The sequence below is a fragment of the Cryptotermes secundus genome, unplaced genomic scaffold, assembly GCF_002891405.2.
Source record: "Cryptotermes secundus unplaced genomic scaffold, Csec_1.0 scaffold141, whole genome shotgun sequence".
Taxonomy (NCBI): domain Eukaryota; kingdom Metazoa; phylum Arthropoda; class Insecta; order Blattodea; family Kalotermitidae; genus Cryptotermes; species Cryptotermes secundus.
Window position 1 is genome coordinate 207,059 of NW_019721759.1, and position 19,368 is coordinate 226,426.

At 41.9% G+C, this 19,368-nt stretch overlaps 1 protein-coding gene across 4 annotated transcripts in view; it reads left to right on the top strand.

Moving 5' to 3' along the window:
- The window catches only part of LOC111875623 (cAMP-specific 3',5'-cyclic phosphodiesterase), a 796,526-nt gene that overhangs the window by 180,393 nt on the left and 596,765 nt on the right, over window positions 1-19,368 (top strand). For 2 of the 4 annotated variants that reach the window (XM_023872004.2, XM_023872005.2), the window contains exon 1: window positions 1,016-1,094. The exons of the other annotated variants lie outside the window; for them this stretch is intronic. The gene's annotated coding sequence lies outside the window, so the exon portion shown is untranslated. Of the gene's footprint in view, window positions 1-1,015; window positions 1,095-19,368 lie in introns of those variants that run through there. 4 annotated transcript variants of the gene reach the window in all.

Here is a 19,368-nt window from a genome sequence, read left to right on the forward strand (position 1 = left end):
TACCCACCTTTAGGAAACCGGCTGACCCCTCTTCGTAAAAAAAATCTCGGTGACGTAATGAAGAACGAAAACCGGAAATAAAGGAAGAAATATAGAAAACAACGAAAACATGAAAGAAAGAACATACAAGTTTTCATTTGAATATAAAAAAAATATAGCCGATCACAGTGGCCGTGCGGCCTAAAGCATGAAATGTCTTCGCCCACTCGAACGCTGGGATCGTGGGTTCGGATACTACTCGAGGCATGGATGTCTGTGTATGTTTGTTCTTTGTGTTGTCCTTTGTAGGTAGCGGCCTTGCAAGGAGTCCAAGGAGTCCTACAGATTATGAAAAATTCAGAAACTGAAGTGAAAGGAAGTGTTTCACAGATTGCCTATGGTCCAGGTGGGAGCAAGAGGAATAGATGGATGGATAGGTAGGTAGGTAGGTAGGTAGGTAGGTACGTATCCGGTAAGGTAGGTGGCTGGATAGATAGATATGTCAGTGGTGAAGACTGCTATTGAACTTGAGTTTCAAGGTAATNGAGTAGGTAGGTGGCTGGATAGATAGTATGTCAGTGGTGAAGACTGCTATTGAACTTGAGTTTCAAGGTAATATCTTCGTGACCTGTTGAGTGAATCAGCCTAGTAATTAGGAAGTAACTACAAAATGTAAGTATTAATATGCGAACACTTGTTATGCACGCACGAGAAGTCTCCGGTAGCCCTTTTTCAATTATTTGTTAGCAAGTCTAACAAAATGACCGAGCAGCAATTCTGTAGACAGTGAGTTCCATTTTCTGGAGGTTCTTCTGCCGCTGATTGGTCTCGTCACACGCTGTATCTCGTATATATTACCAACATACCTGCTGTAAGCATACAGACGCCTATTTAGAATTACATAATTTAACAGTTCGATTCGGTAATGTCCGCGTAACTTCGGGCCATGTCGGCTGCTTCTGATGGAAACGGTGTGTATATTCGTAAGTCAGTGAAGCTTGGCTAGTGCTACGTGCTCTGTACCAGTAGTGGGTTCAGTGTATTGTGATTTGCGAGGAGTGATGTGCTTGGCGTTCATACAGGAATTACCCAGCGTAATTAACGTTACACAATAGGTAATATCACTTTGGAAAGTAAAATAAAGCAAAATTGGTGCGCGACGTTTTGTAGTGCTACAGAGAAAAATGTAATCCGTGCATAAAATAAGCACGTGTTCTGTTTATTCAACTGTGTAAGCTTCAGTCTCTTAGACTGTATACAAAAATATAGTACTTATTACAGTGAGGCAACAGTATGTGTTCCACAAAATTTTGCTCAAAATGTGATTATCAGTGATGTGGTTTGTGTTGGTGCCAGCAGGATTATTCAAGGCAGGAGAATATTTATTTGATATTTCATTTTGTTTACTAATTATTTCTCAAATACACTGGCCCCTCGTTTTGCGAAAGACGTGCGTTCCATCAGATTCATTACTAGAACGAAAATTTATTGAACGGGAAAAAAAAATCCGGTAAATTTAATCATAGTAATTACATTTATCGTGATAATACTTGTCATATAAATAGTAACAAAGAAAGGTAAATAAATGTTACAAATAATATGTATATATTTATGTAATATAATGAAAAGTATTCATGAGAATAAATACAGTTTATTGCATAAGGGAAGAAAGGGATCTAAACATGAAAAGGAAAATGGAACGGACGCAATTTGATATCAATGGGCGATGATTCACTGACTGGTAGAATTTGTAAGGTTCGGGGGTACGCTCTGACGTGTTTACTTCGTATGAAAAATTCATTACTCATACCGAAAAAAGTGTATATCTACTAATACGTCAAATTCCTGAAAGGTGAAAATGGATGAAATAGAGCGTCCGTAAGACGAGGAGTCAGTGTGCAATAACTATGGACCTGCATTCCGGATATTTTAAAGAAGATATTTTTGCTTACTAATATCTTATGACTTCATTAATTCATAAAACAGTTACGAATATAAATTGAAATAATTTAATAAGTGTCTTGATATATACTTTATATTTCCATATTAAAACGGATTGACTTTGATAACTTTCTTAACACAATATGGCAGTATCCTAACTTTATATCTTAAGGGACTAAAAGATTGTAATTCTGTGCTGTGTCAACGGTAATCGTGGTATTGGACTCGTAAGGAAATTGTCAATCATTCTTCGGCTAAAACGATGACGTGACAGTGTAGAGGGCTCTGGGAAGGAAAATCGACACAGAAATTGAGGTTACTACATTCAAACACATAAAAAAATCAGTTCTGTGAGTGCAGTAGAGTTGTTTCTATATTTTGGTTTGTCGTACAGAAAATCTGTTCTTATAAATTAACCATTCTCGTCCTGACGCACAGCCTCTAGTTAGGAGTTACGAAAAGAAATTCAAAACATTCATAATTCGAAAATAAATAACATATATTTGCTCTTGTGTTACCTGATATCTGCAATTAGAAACAGAGCCCATAAAATAAACACCCCAGAGACTCACATTTTCCCTCGCGGGGAAAAAATATAATATTTTCATAGTATTTGTAATTCAAGAAAGTACGGTCTAGTTTGTTTTGTTTTCGGGACCTTTATTTTGTCCAGAGTTCAATTTGAAATACTGTTAATACTTCCATCAGGATGTGACTTACATTTTCAGAGAAATATGAGTTTATTCGATGGTATGTCACTTTCCTGAACATAACAGGAAATATCATAATATAAAACAGAACTTTCTTTATGTAAGTTAAAAATAAAATAGACCGCATGGCGCTCAGTATATTTTGGGAGCAAACATGTTCCTCAACATTATCCATCGTCTTGTCTTTATCTAAAACCTTCCCGTTTATTTTTCAAAACAATGTTTCGGAGACAGAATTCTGTCTCTTTTTCAAGTAAAAACCTACTCAGTTTGGCCCAATCGAGTGAGCTAACCCCCAACTCCGAATCCATTTATTCGACCCAACTGAGTAGGTTTTACCTGAAGACGGAGACAGTATCCAGTCTCCGAAACGGTTTTTTAAAATAAAAACAGGACGATAAATAATGTGCAGAAACATAATTTGTATTACTGTACCATCTTCACATCCTTTTAGATTTTGGGAACGTTTGATTAAGATTAATCGGTGACTATGAAATATATAATGTCCATAATTTGCTCTAGAATACAACGTTCTGTTCTATCACAGATTAATACATCATAAAACACAGTTAACACGATTTGTTGGTCTTTATTCTATACTGTGGCAGGATAATACACTCAGTTTTGGTTTACACAGAGCCTCAGAATGTGTTTATTATTTCTTTTATTGCCAGTGGCGTGGGACTAAGTCCCTTATACAGCGGCCACTTCTGGCCTATTGTACCAGCCCCAGATGATAGGTGAGGGTGATTGTGGAGCAACTGGTCGAATGAAGATTGACAGAGGAAACCGAAGTACTCGGAGAAAACCTTCCCCAGCGCCACTTTGTCCACCACAAATCCCACTTGATCAGACCCAGGCCGCCGCGGTGGGAAGCCAGCGACTAACCGCTTGAGCTATGGCGCGGCCCTTCGAAATGTGTTGATTAAGTCCTTGCAAAAAATTAAAAGCCCGCATGAGGAGCGCTATTATTTTCTGGCTTGTAACGTCTTGCATTTCAAGGTAAGCAGGCGGCAAACCAACCGTGTCTCACCTTCCACTTGTTTCTTCCGGTTTCCTGCGTGTTTTACTCTTCGACCCTGAAGATGGATGCGCTATTTTACTGCGAACGCTATTCACTCTCCCAAGTACACGGACCTACAACCAGAAAACCTTACTCTTCACCGTAAACGCCATAAGGATCTCAAATCGAGCAATAAGAAGTATAGTTTGTAGACTAGAATTTTTCCTGTTTCGAACCCCCAAAATTTGAGCGTATGGTGAAACAGGCGCCACACATTCTGTACTTCGGTACTAAATTCACGAGAGAAGCGAACTTCGAGGTCCCTTCGTTTTAACTCCAAGGTTGGAGATATCAGCACCGAATAAATCGAGTGAAGAGTAAAATACCCCAATCCTCTGTCCGAGAATCGAATCTCAGCCTTCCTGTTCTTGTCGAGTTAATTTGTTGAACTATCCAAGTTTTAGGCCGCACCATAGCTCAAGCGGTTAGTCGCTGGCTTCCCACCGCGGTGGCCCGGGTTCGATCCCTGGTCTGGTCAAGTGGGATTTGTGGTGGACAAAGTGGCGCTGGGGCAGGTTTTCTCCGAGTACTTCGTTTTCCCCTGTCAATCTTCATTCCACCAATTGCTCCACAATCACCCTCACCTATCATCTGGGGCTGGTACAGTAGGCCAGAAGTGGCCGCAGTACAAGGGACTTAGTCCCACCCCACTAGCAATAAAAAAAAATCCCAGTTTTAGGCCTGCTGTCTATAAAATTCTGCCGATCGCAGCGGCTGCGCGGTCTGAGGCATGATGAACTGTCTTCGTTCGCTGAAACACTTGGATCGTGTGTTCGAATTCCACTGAAGGCATGGATGGGTGTGTTCGTATATTCTGTGTTTATATTTCTCTGCTTGTAGGAAGTAACGACCTTGCAACGGGATGAACTCCCGTCCAAGGAGCCCTACCGACTGTGTAAAAAGATAAAGAAACCGAAAATGCGGCCAAGCTCCAACAATGGGCTGTAGAACCATAGATGGGTAGGAAGGTAAATAGATAGATATAGATATAGATAGACAGAGATAACGCTATAAAATTGTGTGGTGACTCTGCAATTTAAGGCCAAAAGTTAATTGTATAGATTTCCGGAGAGTTAAAAAAAAAAGCAAAATGGAGCACTCGCGTATATTTGACCCTGAAGATGAGACTATATGTTCCTCCGAAACATCGAGCGCTGTCTGAAGTAAACGGCCTTACATTCCAGAGACCGTAATTTTCACAGTCCAAAAACCCACAATATTCTGTAAGTTCGTGTGTATATATTGTCCATCGACCTGGATGCAGACCTCCCAAGGAAATTACTCTATATCGATTCCCACTTCTGAGGGATTTGCATTGCATCACTGCAGCGGGCGTCTCGTCCTTTCATTCCCCGTGCCGCTCATCCTTCTCGACTTCCTGGACCTCAGACTGGTTGAAATAACTTAGCGTAGGTCCGTGATACCGAACCGAGCAGAATATCGTAGCCTTGTTATTTTTGATTCGCATTACGGAGACGTGGAACCGGGTAGCATGATAATTGCTCGTGGTTTTCTTTTGACTCTTCTTTAGAATATCAGAGTGATATTTGCCAAGGGCCAGTGAATTTTCTGTGTCACGTGATTCATTCCTTTAAACATTGTCAACGTCTGATTCGCTATATGTCAACCGTTTATTGTTTCAAAGCGATCCCTATGGGCTCCGTGACTAAACATACGTAGAACAGTTGTGTGATATGGCGTCAGTCCGTTTTAGAACTTTAATTTAATGATGAGTAAGAATAATTTAGTGTTTGTTTCATACAGTGGACTATTTTGCCTCATTTAAACGTTTAAAATATAAAGGTATGTTATAGAACATACAACATTCTGGCCTATGTTTGCCTTGGAGGGCACAGAATTTGCTCCCTATGTTTGCCCGGAATGATTCGGAATACGCGGCCTATGTTTTGTGGCATCGCCTTTTAATTCGTTTATGTTTGCATTTACCTTATTCAAACGTTTTAGTCTTCTGTAGTTTATATATACAAAGTTGTGAGACTCTCCGTTGAATTTTCAACGGAAATTACTCTAATAAAGAAATAAATGTGCTTCATTAACAGGGAAGATAATGGAGCAGCAACTTGGGAGATATCAGGTTTAAATCTCGTTCGCAATCCTCTGTTCTGAATTTTCATGTGTGTCTCCGGTTGGAAGAAAAAACCACAATCACTCGCTTTCAAATCCTTACTTCCTGATCATTGTGGCGTCTGTACGATACAGGCGTTATGATATCTGTAGCGAAGGCATGCAGTGCCAAGTGTTTGGTTCCCTTGGGTGAGTGCCAAGATTGAATGAATGGCATTGTTAATGGGGAAAAATGAGGCTTCATATTTAATGTATATAATAAATAAATACATACATTGATACTTACAAAGCATAACGTACCATCTTCTTTGAATGGGATGACATCTGTTGGGAAATAATTGAATTCCTTCCATGTCTGCAACGCTAGAGCTCATCATATGCACTGAGTATGTTACAAAACGTCATTAAGTGCCACAGCAGCTATGGTATAATTATGTGACCTGTCATAATAAGGACGGTAATGAACTTTCGGGTTCCATAAAATGTTGGAAAATTTTTGAGTAGCTGCAGATTTGGTTTCTCCTCAAGAAGGGCTCAGCTCCATAAGTAAGTAAATCGTAATAAAGAAGTAACACGCTTATATTTGGGGTGAGTGAGAGCAGGGTGTTGAGGAAATTATTTGGATCTGACAGGGGAGTAACAGCAAGCTGGAGAGAAATACGGAGTGACTCTAAATTACTGTTGTGGTCTCCGTGACCAGTAGGCATGGAGATGAAGGCGGTTATGAACAACTCTCCACACAGCCGTCTGTGGTACACCTAACTGCAAAGAAGCTCGTCTAGTTGATTTTTGTGGGCTTCGATCAACACCTTCCTGCGAAGTGTTTGGACTTCCTGCTCCTTTTCTGTGCAGAACATTATCAGTATCTTGAAATTACTTTAACCAACGTCGCATAGCATTGATCTTTTCCATATTGAGTTCTGTAACGACGTTGCTTTCTGATAACGGACTCTGTTCCGAAAGAACAAACTACAGTAAAACTTGGTTATAGCAACATCGGTTTCTGCGACACCTTGTCTATTGCGTCAAATATTCAATGGTACGAACTAATTCCTCATAAAGCAACTATTTTTATACCTTGCTTAGTACGACATGTACAAATGCATCAACCTCGTATGTAACGTCATTTTCATTCCTGAATTTCTCTGATATCGTGGGAAAGTTCGACGTGTCTGCCCACCCTCACTTTCTCTACTTGCTGACGTGACTATCCTGGAAGAATACGACCGCGGGCTGCAAGAGGAGCGTGGGTTTTATGCGAAAACAAGGGTGTGGGGTGGGACTGCGTGAATAGTGCAAGAGGACGCGGCAGGTTGTTAACTGCATTCCTTTCCTAGAATCTCGTCTAACAGGACCTCACATTGTCTACTTACCNCGTATATTGCTTTCTCTTGAACAGTCGTCGTATTGACCTATGAAGTCATATTTTGTCCGAGGTATCAATGCGGCGACTACATCGTTGTCAGTAAACCTTTCCGAGTCACACTTTCATATTCCATGAGTAGTTTTATTCTATTCCTTCTGTTCTGAAAATTATTGGCCAAGGAAACCCCGACAGTAATTTAGAATCACATTGTACATCATAAAAGAGCTACATAATTTATTTGTTTCAGTAAATATTATTATATTGAAGACATTAATTATGATCAGAGCATGTAACAAACATGTGAGAGATGAGAAAGGTATACAAAGTTTTGGTGGGAAACCCCGAAAGGAAGACACTACTAATCGAAGAATAATGATGAACTGGCTGTTGAAGAATTTGGGCAGGAAGCTGTGTGCTCGGTTCGTATGGCTAGGGACAGGGGTCTGTGCGCAGACAGTCGCGAGCACTGGTGAATTTTGGGTTGTATAAGAGACATGGAATTTCTTGAGCAGTGTCTGAAGGTTGACTATCTTCTGTGAAGTAAATTAACAGTACTTTTCTGTTAACTCCGTCCTAACTGATGTTTTGTGCTTAAGCATTTTTTGTAATTTTGAAAAAAATATGTTTTTCCTTGTGTATTTCCCCTGCTTCTTTCTTTTCCTGTGTGGTCCTTGTCGTACTAAAGGAAAGTAGCCGATTAGGTCCTCCCAGAACTTCTTATTTGTTCTACGACGCACTATGCTAAAAGCCAGAAGGTCGCGGGTTCAATTCCCGATGAGGTCATTGACCTAGTCCTTCCAGGCGCACTATGGCCCCGGGGGTAAAGGTGTGTAAGACTGACAAACCTTACCGCCATCTGTGAGCCGATTGTCTAGAAAATGTAGGATCCTCGACAACTCACAATGCTATAGGCCCCCACGGCCTGTTACTGGGATAGCTTTACCTTTACCTTAACTTACTATCTAGACCAATGTTTCTCAAACTGTAGTCCGAGGACTGGTCCGTGGTGGTCCACCAGATAGTCCGTAATATTACATAGTTCATATAGTAGTACATGACACGATGAATAAAATGATACAAACTTAAATTTTCGTGATAAATCCTCGTTTTATAAAAAATCCTCTTAATAGGGAGATAAAAGGAAGTGGTTTGTGGCAAATTTAACTATACATTTTGTCCTATGCGCAGAGTATAATGCAGTTGGCGTGTCCTTTACGACTGAGAGGAATGTTGACGATAGCCGATTGGCCCGCATATGCGCCGATTGCCCATGTAGGGGTCCGTAGTTGTCGGAAATTTGAGAAACACTGCTGTAAACTGTATAGGTAGGGCTGGTGGGATTACTGATGAATTGGAACGGGTTTGAAAGGAAGCGTTCGGGACATTACCCAGGCATTTGCCTGGAGGTACTGAGGAAAAACACAGAAAAGCCCGAGGCAGAATAGCCAGTGCTTCTGCCGAGATTCGAAGAGAGTACTTACGGAATACAANGGATTACTGATGAATTGGAACGGGTTTGAAAGGAAGCGTTCGTGACCTTACCGAGGTATTTGCCTGGAGGGACTGAGGAAAAACACAAAAAAGCTCGAGGCAGAATAGCCAGTGCTTCTGCCGAGATTCGAAGAGAGTACTTACGGAATACAATTCTAAAGTGCTACCGCAGAAATTGCGATACAGTTCCACGATTGCGTTCTCTTGTGTTCAGTGCCAGCAACGGCGACACATACCGGGCGTCACAGGAGTCTTTATGACCTATTTACCTGTATCCATTACTGCCCACCACAGTGACTGCAGGGAGCTGTCATGTCTGTGTTAATGGTCCGCGGAAATTGTGGCTCAGCCCCTGGTAATTCGAATTTTGAAGCTGTTGGGCTTCGTGTCCCATAACGATTGCAGAACCTCGGAATAGCTGAAGCTCTCCAAAGAGATAAGGCGCGCTATTTTCGCAGTGACGGTACTGGCCACGCCATGACACCATCTGCTCATTCAAGTACCGGCCCCATTTCTTCCGTGACTGCATGGATACATCGCAACATGGAGTGAAAACTTTTTATCTAATTCTTACTACAATGATATTCCTTCCACCAGAAACTTTATCGACCGAGTTGTCGTAGCGGTAGTGCTCTAGAGTCGTACACTGGAGGTACTCTGTTCGAATCTCAGAAGTGTTACAGATATTCTGACCAAGGTTTTTAGTGAATTTCCTCAATACATCGGAATTTCTGGATAGTAGTTGTATTAGGCCATGGCCGCTTCCTTCCAAATCCTTTTCCATGTACGTGTCGTGCTATCATTTGGCACTGTTTAGTCTGCTTACTGACAGCGTCGTAAAGTAATGCAAAAAAAAGGAGAGTTCTTTTCGGCACACCTGTGTTTTGAGGAATGAATTTTCTGTGAGACCTGTTATGAAGTGTATTTTTGTGAGTAGTCAGAAATCGCCTCCAGGAAGAGAATAAGAAACACACTGTAACAGCAACCCAAGTTTCTACGGAGTTAAACCTGCAGTGTTTGGGGCTGGGGTGGAGGGGTTTGATTTCAGTGTCGGTTGAGACCCAGGCTGTTCCCACTGATGTGTTTCGTGGTCATTTCTCAGTCCCTCATGGATACATCCTCGACCCTACCTTGGAGTAGACACTGATCGCTTCCTCCACATCTCTTTCACTTTAACTGAATGTGACCATTATATCATTCAACGCCAAATAACTTCTGTGTTTGCTACACAGTCATTTAATGATCCACACACAGCTTTCCAAAACAATGAGAAAGAAAATACAAAACGGCCAATTCATTGAATTTTTTTACATTATCGTAATAATGTGAGACATTATTTTTATTATTATTAAAATTGATTGAATTATTATTATTATTATTATTGCCACTTGTATTAGTGACTAATAACGCGGGTTCTGGATTGAATGAACAGGTTTATTTTCTCCTGATACACACCACCAGTAATTACACGTAATTATAGCGCCATCGCTCTTTACACGCTTTCCAGTCCACCGTTGCACACACACTAGGATTTACTAGTCGTATCCTGGCAACGGATCTCAACGCAGAAATTGGCACTTAAAATTACTATGAAGTCTTTTTGCTATTTCGTCTTCGATCACTCTTGAACCTCGGAAAATTCAGAAGGCAGTTCAATCGTTGTCAGCTGTGAAGTGTTACCCACCGGACACCGGAAGCTGAAGAAGTGACTGACTCGTAAATCTGAACCAAGTCAGGCACAATGGAAAAGAAAGCACTCGTAGTCCAGTGAGGACAATCATTGATTGTGAACTGCTATAATTGGTTGTAATCGTAAAGAAGNCGGACACATGACATTATTATTATTATTGTTATTATTATTATTATTATTATTATTTGACTTTATGTTATGTTTGTCTATAATGTAATTACCTGTATCTGCGCTGTGCTGTGTCTGTAACTGGCCTTGCGGCTGTTGACTCGGCTCAAAAATAATAAAGAACTGAATTGAATTGAATTGAATTGAATTGAATTGAATTGAATTGAATTGAACTGAATCATTATTCGCCTATTGTCGTGCAGTCAGTCGTACTTCAAGGGTCAGTTTTAGGGCCTTTGCTTTTAATGTTTTTATAAATGATTTATGTGACGTAATTAATAACTCCAACCGTCTTCTTTTTACTGACGACCGTGAAATCTATCGAGTAGTTAGCTCACCTAGTGAGTGCTTACTTTTACAGTTAGATATTGATTGTGTGTATTAAAGGCGGTCGGCGAATTGCATGAAGCGTAATTTCAGTAAAATTAAGAGTCATCTCACTTATAAGGAAGACAAACATTCTGAATTATCAGTACAGACTTAGAAATTTCATTACATTGCGAACAGACTGACACCAGCTGTCACATGTTTGATTATGGATGCGGTTTGGAGTGGTAATTGAATTTATTGAACTTTTACAGAACGGAACTACAAGCAACTATAGCACTGTCGCTAATTCAGTTCACTAGAGCACGCACTAACTTCTCAGTATACTGTGTTTTCCCCAGTGGTTACCTGGTAACGGCTTCAATGGTGGAAGTCCCTCTTCCTCCGAGTTCCTGAACTGTGCCCTGCCTCAGCTGCTATGTTTTAACAACAGCAGCAGTCCTATACCCTCTCACCAACCAGCTCCTCGCTAACCGTAACTTCGCCCGCTTTTAACACCTCGGTACGAACCTTACAGAAAACACCGTTCATCTGTTACTGTTTACTGGCCGCTGCCTAGAAACGGCCGTTGTATAGTTGCTTATTTCGCCGTCGTTGCCTAGCAACGCGTCTACATATCACAATATTGATTGCAAACTTCATTTTTATCATCATGTCGATTTTCTTTTTTCACTTGTGCTGAAATTACTGGCGCTAATTCTCTCAATATTTTCTTTTTTTAGCCTTAGACAGTCTACTGACGCTGTATTTTGCTTTGGTCAGATCTAAACTTGAACATGTTTCTGTTGCTCGGAACTCTGTTACAGTTACTGACTCCAGTAAACTTGAGCGCATACACAGAAAATTCGCAGTCCTTTGTCACAGTAGATGTTTCCAAGCTATGGAATATGAATATGGTAATTTATTGGAAGGGTACAATTTGCTGACACTGCATAAGAGTGTTTTGTTTTGGGGGCACTAACAAGCGTACCCTCAACACGTTCACCTGCTCGTGTAGTCACTGCCCTTAAGCCAGATGTGTCTCCACCGTAAATGCAGTTTGTAAACTTACAGATATTTATATGGACTCATGTTTGATTGTTAAAGCCTAAAATTGTTCATTTTTCTTTGTTTTTATTGTTTATTTTGTTATTTCTTGTGTAATTTGGCCTGCGTTGTCCTATTGCTCTTGTTTTTATTCGTTGTGGTGACTCCGTAACGGGACACTGGCTGTTGAGCTCAACATATAAATCAATTAAGAACTGCATTATCATCATCATTATCTTTTGTATAAATTTAAATGACATTAACTAATTAAGCTGTTTGTTTATTTGTTTGGTTTAGATTTTACGTTTGTTTGTGTTGTTTTGAGTTCGTGATGGCTCTATAAGTAGCACCTGGCTGTGGAGTTCAGCCCCTAAATCAATATGTTGTTATTATTATTATTATTATTATTATTATCTGTTCAGTGACGCTTTTAGTAACTCAGATAATTCAGAGGCCTCCGTAGTCTAGGGGTAACGTTCCCACCTCATGGTACGCGGGTTGAAACCCGGCGGAGGTCGAGGAATTTTAAGGGCGGAAAAATTCAGGGAACAAGTCCTCCGGGAGGGACTTTAAGCCGTGGGTCCCGCGTCGTAGATTTACGGCACATGAAAGATCCTCATGTCTCTAGGAGATCTCTGACCAGAATTGAGTAAAAAGTTTCCCGTCCAAGCAGTTTCCAATGCCTCTGGTAGATTGGGGAAGTATCAGGTACCGAGGGCCGACCTCGTTGGCTGAACGGGGCTGATAGCACGCACCAGTATCGGTAGGGTATGGCGACTGGTAGAATATCAAAGGAGGACGTACAATAGATCAACAACTGGTCGCGGTGCATGGTGAAACCCACCCCCTCCAATAATAATAAACTCATATAATTCAGCGTCCAATGATAAGTTAGCAATGGGTTCCAAAGGATGTGGCAGTGTTGCCCAGTTTAAGACAATATCCCGGCATTGGTATGGAGCAACTGTGGGAATCTACGATAACCCTAAGTCAGAATGGCCGGTGCCCGGACCGAGATTCGAGACCGTTACCTCTCGCATACAAAGCAGGAGTGCTAACAGATTGTCTGTGAGATCTTGTAGTCCTTGTTACTAAACGTCATGGACTTCATTATTATAAGTAGGAAAGAGATCATTAGAATACTTAGACTTAAATGGGAAGATATTATTAAAATGTTACTTAAATAGCATTGGGTGGTATGGACTGTGTTCATCTGGCTCAGGACGGGGACCAGTTGCGAGCTCTTGTGAACATGGTAATAAACCTCCAGGTTCCATAAAATGTTGAGAAATTATTGAGCAGCTAAGCGACTAGTGGTTTCTCGAGGTCTTAGTGCCATGTGGTTAGTTAAAGGTACCTAGATGTTGGAATTTTAGTCGTAGGCTGTGAAACAGTAGCTGTCTACCTACCTACCTACGGCTCTACAGTCCTTTGTTGGACTGGGGCCCTTTTTCAGTTTCTTAATCCTACACACAGTCATCGGTAAGACTCCTTGGACGACGGCTCAAGCCGTCGCCAGACCCCTACCTGCACACAGAACAACACAACACTGAATAAACGCACACAGACAACCATGTCCTGAGTGGGATTCGAACCCACGATACCAAGCTTTCGAGCTAGCTAAAAGAGTTCATGCTTTAGACCGCGCGGCCCCGTCTTCGGCCAGCGAAACAGTGCATTCCCTGAAAATAAAGAAAAATTATTTGTGGTTTTCCTTTCGTAGTGTTTTGCAAGAACGCACTTTGATGGGGCCCGTGGAACTGCATGCCTCCGTTTCAGTTAATCAAGAGATTTGCGCGAATCGTGCAGCGTTGGGCGACAGAAGTATCGCATAAGAATGTTTCCGTGTAAGCTCCACAGCATCGCGCGTTCTGTCTCAGTTTACAGCTTGCTTTGAGTCAACACGGCTCTGCAAGAGATCCATGCATTTCAATGTTCCACGGTATCACTGTTTATGCTTCTCCAAGGTTCATTCTCCATGAGAGTTTGTGGCGGCTTTGCGAGACATCAGTCCTGTGGCTGTATGGAAACAGCTCCATTTAAATCAGTGGCCCGATATGGCTTTCATGTAAATGGAAATATTTTCGTAACATGCAAACTTGGAAGCATGAGAACTCAGATATACATGATCACACCTCACTTTGCCTTCAGTATAAGCATACCGTCGCCTTGTACTGTGCCTATCGACGCTGATTTTTGTGCAGACGGGTTTGAGACTACTTTGAAATCACCTATTTATGGAGCTGAGCCCTTCTTGAGAAGCCGCCAATTGTGCAGCCACTCAAGAACTTGGCAACATTTTATGGAACAAGAAAATTCATTGCCGTGTTCACCAGAACCCTCCACTGGTCCGTATCCTGAGCCAGATCTATCCAGTTCATCCCATCCCAGGTTACTTTGAACTGTAATTGAAATGCGAATTAGCATAACATAGCTGGTCCTCGCCAGCATAGTCATTCTTGATTTCGGGCCCGGTCGGTACTCATGACATAAATTTGTTCGATGCAAAACCATAGATGTGTTTGGAAATGGGGATTCCTCATCGACGGTGGAGGGGGTTTGTCTTTCTGAACATGCGCCACATTTGTTGCACCGTAAATTCGGACGAGTGCACCTGCACTCACGCAGCGATCAGATGAAAGCATTTGTTCTTTATGGACACCGCACTCGCCCTGTAATTGAGTACAGTGCCTGATATACACAGGACATCTGTCAATGTAGGCTTCTGCAGCAGGTCATGCGTTCATTTATTTTACCAGTTTGAAACGGTATTTAGTCTCCTGAACTATCGTAGGCCTGACCGCCGGAAAGTTTAAGACTGATATACTTAAATGTGACCTAGAACAAAACATACACGTATTTTAACTAATATACCCATTGCTAGGCAACGAATCAGTAAACACATCCCGCTGCAACGAATACGCAACAATAGAGGACATAGAGGTGTGTTTTTTGCATGGTCCGACCGGAGGCTATATAACAATAACTGACGGTTCAGTTGGAAGAGTCCCCCCCCCCGTGTGGAGGCGGAGTCGAATACCTCCACCGTGACCATGCGAGTCATAAGAGGCGACGGAAAGGGAAGTCTCAAATCTGAGACAGTAAAATATGGTCGCAAGTCCCGACTGCACTGACAAGGGCCAGCAGAATATACAGAAGGCAGACCCGTCCTCTCGCCAGAGAGGGCGCCCCACGAAAACAAGACCGTAAATGCCAAACAGTAATAAATATCTGGTCATGAGCCCCAGATGGGGCTCGACACCAAGACTTACTGACTGACTGACTGACCGTCAGTCGCAATGTAACTTGGACTTGGACTTGGATTTGGACTTGGACTTGGACTTGGAGTTGGAGGAGTTACCCAAGTGGAGGCGCGGTCGAATACCTCTATCGTGACCCCGCGAAACGTATGAGGCGACGAAAAGGGAAGTCTCAAATCTGAGACAATAAAATATGGTCGCGAGTCCCTAGGGACTCGGACCAGAGAAAGACTGCACTGGCAAGGGCCAGCAGCATATACAAAAGAGAAGGCGCCTCACAAGAACAAAACCGTAACTGTCAAAGAGTAGTAAATATCTTGTCATGAACCTCAGATGGAGCTCGACACCAAGACTTACTGACTGACTGACTGACTGACCGTCAGTCGCAATGTGACTTTGACTTTGAGTTGGATGTGTAGTGTGGGCAGGAGTCGAGAGTGTCCAGTCGAAGATGGTGATTTGTGAAATGTTGTGACAAGTTGTATAAAGGTCCAATAAATTCGATCATCAGATTCAAAACCCGTTTCATTAATCACTCATACATGTCGTACATGACAATATTATTCAGTTCTCATATCTGCAGTAAGGTGGGCACATAGAAGCAGCAGGACACAGAAATTAAAGAGGATTGATTTCTCTTAAAACAATCCAAAAATCAAAAGGCGATGAGTCGATAGGTAATCATGTGGATTGATTGGAAAATCATTATCATGCAGTCTTATGCAAAGTACATAAAATTATCAGGCACTGAGGAGTCGTTTGTCAGTCCGCGTAATTCAGCCCCATCATTTCTTGACGTATTTCGATTAAATTTAATATTAGTAGCGTACACTGGGAACGCAGTAAAGTATTTGGTTGAGGCACTATGCTACAATCCGGAAGGTCGCCGGATCCATTTCCGATGAGGTCAATGGATTTTGCAGTTTACTTAATCCTTCCAGCCACACTATGGCCCTGGGTTCAGCTCAGCCTCTAACAGAAATGAGTACCAGGAATCTTCCTGGGGGTGTAGAACGGCCAGTGCGTAAAACTGGCAAACTCACCGTCATTTCTGTGCCGATTTTCTAGAAAATGTGGGAGCCTCGACGTCTCATAACCCTATGGGCCCCCACGGCCCCACTTAGTAACCTAAAAAAAAATCTCGCATTATGTGTAGGTTTTCAGAAATGGTATGAATGTTTCATTTGAGTTTGATGTAAAATATTGTTTTTGTTGAATCCACATGAACAGGAATTTAATTCACTCTGCAGTGTTCAGTTTAGCTCCTCTCCCGCTTACATACAATCTCCATTTTAAAATTCCATTTCATGTAAACCAGATGAAACGTACAGTCGGAGAACAGGCAGACATATTATTCTCCACATTGTGGGTCATTTCTATAATTTCGATTCAAATGTAGCATAAACAGTTATCTAAGTACTTTACTAATTACCGAACTAAGTAACCAACAAATGAACTCCATGGAACTTAGCACTTCACTAGAAGCCGCCAGTCGCGCAGCTACTCAAAAGTTTCTAATCCTTTTTATAGAATTTCTGTTTTCAAAAGAGCTTCCACTGGTCCCTCTCCTGAGCTAAACTGATCCTATCGATACCACACCATCCTATTTCTCTCAAATCCACTACAATATTATCCTACCCCCTACATCCAAGAGTTCGTAGTGGTGTCTCTCCTTCAGAATTTTCTCTGAAATTCTCTACTCATTCATCTTCGCATCATTTCGTGCTACATGCCCTAGTCATCTCATCCTCCTTGACTTTTTCAATGGAACTATATTTTTTAAGGATACAAGTTATGAAGGTCCTCATTATGCAGTTTACTCCAACCTTTTCTTGTCTGATGCTTCTTCGCTCCAAATATTTTCCTCAGCACCGTTCTCAGACACTCTCAGTCAATATTATCCCCCTTAATGTCAGAGACCTATTTTCGCACCCATACAAAACTATAGCCATAAAACCATTATCAGAGGACATGTCTTGGTGGCAGGAAGCCAACTGAAAACAATAATTTGTTGAGGTAGCTCAATCGGTACAGGGACGGACTACGGGCTGCACCACCGGAGTTCAATTCCCAGAAAAGGAAAGACTTTTCCCTTTTCCACAGCATCCAATCAGTCTCTGGGGCCCATCCAGCCTCATGTAAAATGGGTACCGAGGTACTTTCCCCTGGGGTAAAGACGAAGGGACGTGAAGCTGACCACTAACGTTCCTCTAGTGCCGAGATCAAGAATGCTGGAGCCATACCTCCACCCCTGACACATCTTCATGGCATAGTGATTAATTAATTGAGCACAGGATAACTTTACCGTTTACTTTATATAATTATATTGATCTTATTCGGGTGTTAGTGTGTAATTATATAGACGATGGAGCTGACAAACATTGGACGCAAAACGTGTTCAATCCGTGTCGGGTCAGGCGATGAAAGTGTTTGGTGTATGGGTAAACGGTATTGGCAGCGGCGGCAAAGCAAACAGTGCTCTCAAATGATTGCATTCAGCTCGAACAGACGTGTGATTCAATTATTTGTTTGTCATTTCACTATCCAGAAATATAAACTGTAATGAAGTTACATGGCAGACGGTATTGGCAATTGACATGTGTGTTTTGGTTGTCAACTGCCTCCCTGACATCTGTCTTTTAAGTTTCGCTTTTTGAGGTGCAGAACCGAGGACAGCTCAGTTGGTATAGCGACGGACTGAACAAGTACTGCTTTTCGATTCCCTGCAGGGGCAGGGAATGCTTCACAACGTCCAGTCTGGCTGTGGGACCTAACCAGGCTCAGAGAAAAGCAGCTGAATTATATTTGGAAGGCGCTTGATTCGAGTCTCAGCCGAGACACCGACTATCCAGAATGAAGCTTTTTATAACTTCCCCCTGTTCCTCTAGGAATATGCTGGGATAGTACCTGGATTTAGGCCACACCTGTACACATCATTCATGAGTCATCCTCCCATTGGACTACGTATAATGTGGCTACTGACATTGTCCTAGAATAGCCCACAAATTTCTCTGAACGCAATCGACCATCCATATCAGTAATCTAACTAACCCCATGGAGCAGAGTCCTTGAGAAGCCGCTAGTCCGTCATTTACTCAAAAATTTTCCAAAGTTCTATGGAATCCGTAGGTTCATTACCGTGTTCACAAGTGCGCCCCACAAGTTCTCGTACCCTGAATTCGATCAGCCCAGTCTATACCACCCCATCATATCCCTCTATAATTTATTTTATTATTATCACCCAACCTACGTATAGGTCTTCTATATGGTCTCTTTTCTTCTGAATTTCCCACTGAAGTTCTGTATATAACATAACCATTACAATTGTACGAGCAATGTGATGCATGTTCCCATGTTAGGACAGTAGTTTGTCTTTGCTTAATGTAATGCCTCAGAGAACATGGAAGCCTACAAAATGGCGTCACCGAACCAATTTCTAAGCTTCTTATGAAAGTTTGCTGAAAATTAAAGCCCGTCACGGACGAATTACTTTAGTAGAAGTTTACTTTAATTTGGAACACAAGCTCACTGGATATATTAAAAACGTCTTTCCAAATGCCAACGTAAAGTCTGGCCCATCATGTACGCATTATCCCCGTTCATTCTGACGCACGTGTAAGAAAATGAAAGAGTTTCGGTATATCTCGTCTTTTGTTTTTAGCTGAACATTTCTTGCTTAGGGGCATGCGGTAGTATTATTAGTTGAGGAACTATGCTACAAGCAGGAAGGTCGTGGGTTCGATTCCCAATGAGGTCACTGGATTTTTCAATTGACCTAATCCTTCCAGCCGCATTTGGCCCTGGGGTCGACTCAGCCTCTAACAGAAGTGAGTACCAGGAATCTTTTCTGTGGGAGGGGGGGAACGGGAAGGGAGCGCGCAAGGCTGTCAACCTCACAGCCATCTGTGAGCGGATTTTCTAGGAAATGTGGGAGCCTCTACGTCTCAAACCCTATAGGCCTCCACTGCCTGTTACAGGGATACCTTTACCTTTTATTTCTTTCTTAAAATTCTATAACCTATTTAATATTATGGAGACAGCGATGTATCTTGAATGTCTTGTATGTCTTTTATATCTTTGCTTATTAATTTTTCCTTCATATTTTTTTCCATTGCATCCGTCAAAAATGCACCGCCTCTGTGGTATAGTGGTCAAAGTTCCTGGTTAAAGATCCAGAGGTCCGGGTTCGATTCCTGGCGCTACCAAATTTTCTGAGCAGTAGTGGGTCTGGAACGGAGTCCACTCAGCCTCGTGAGGATAAT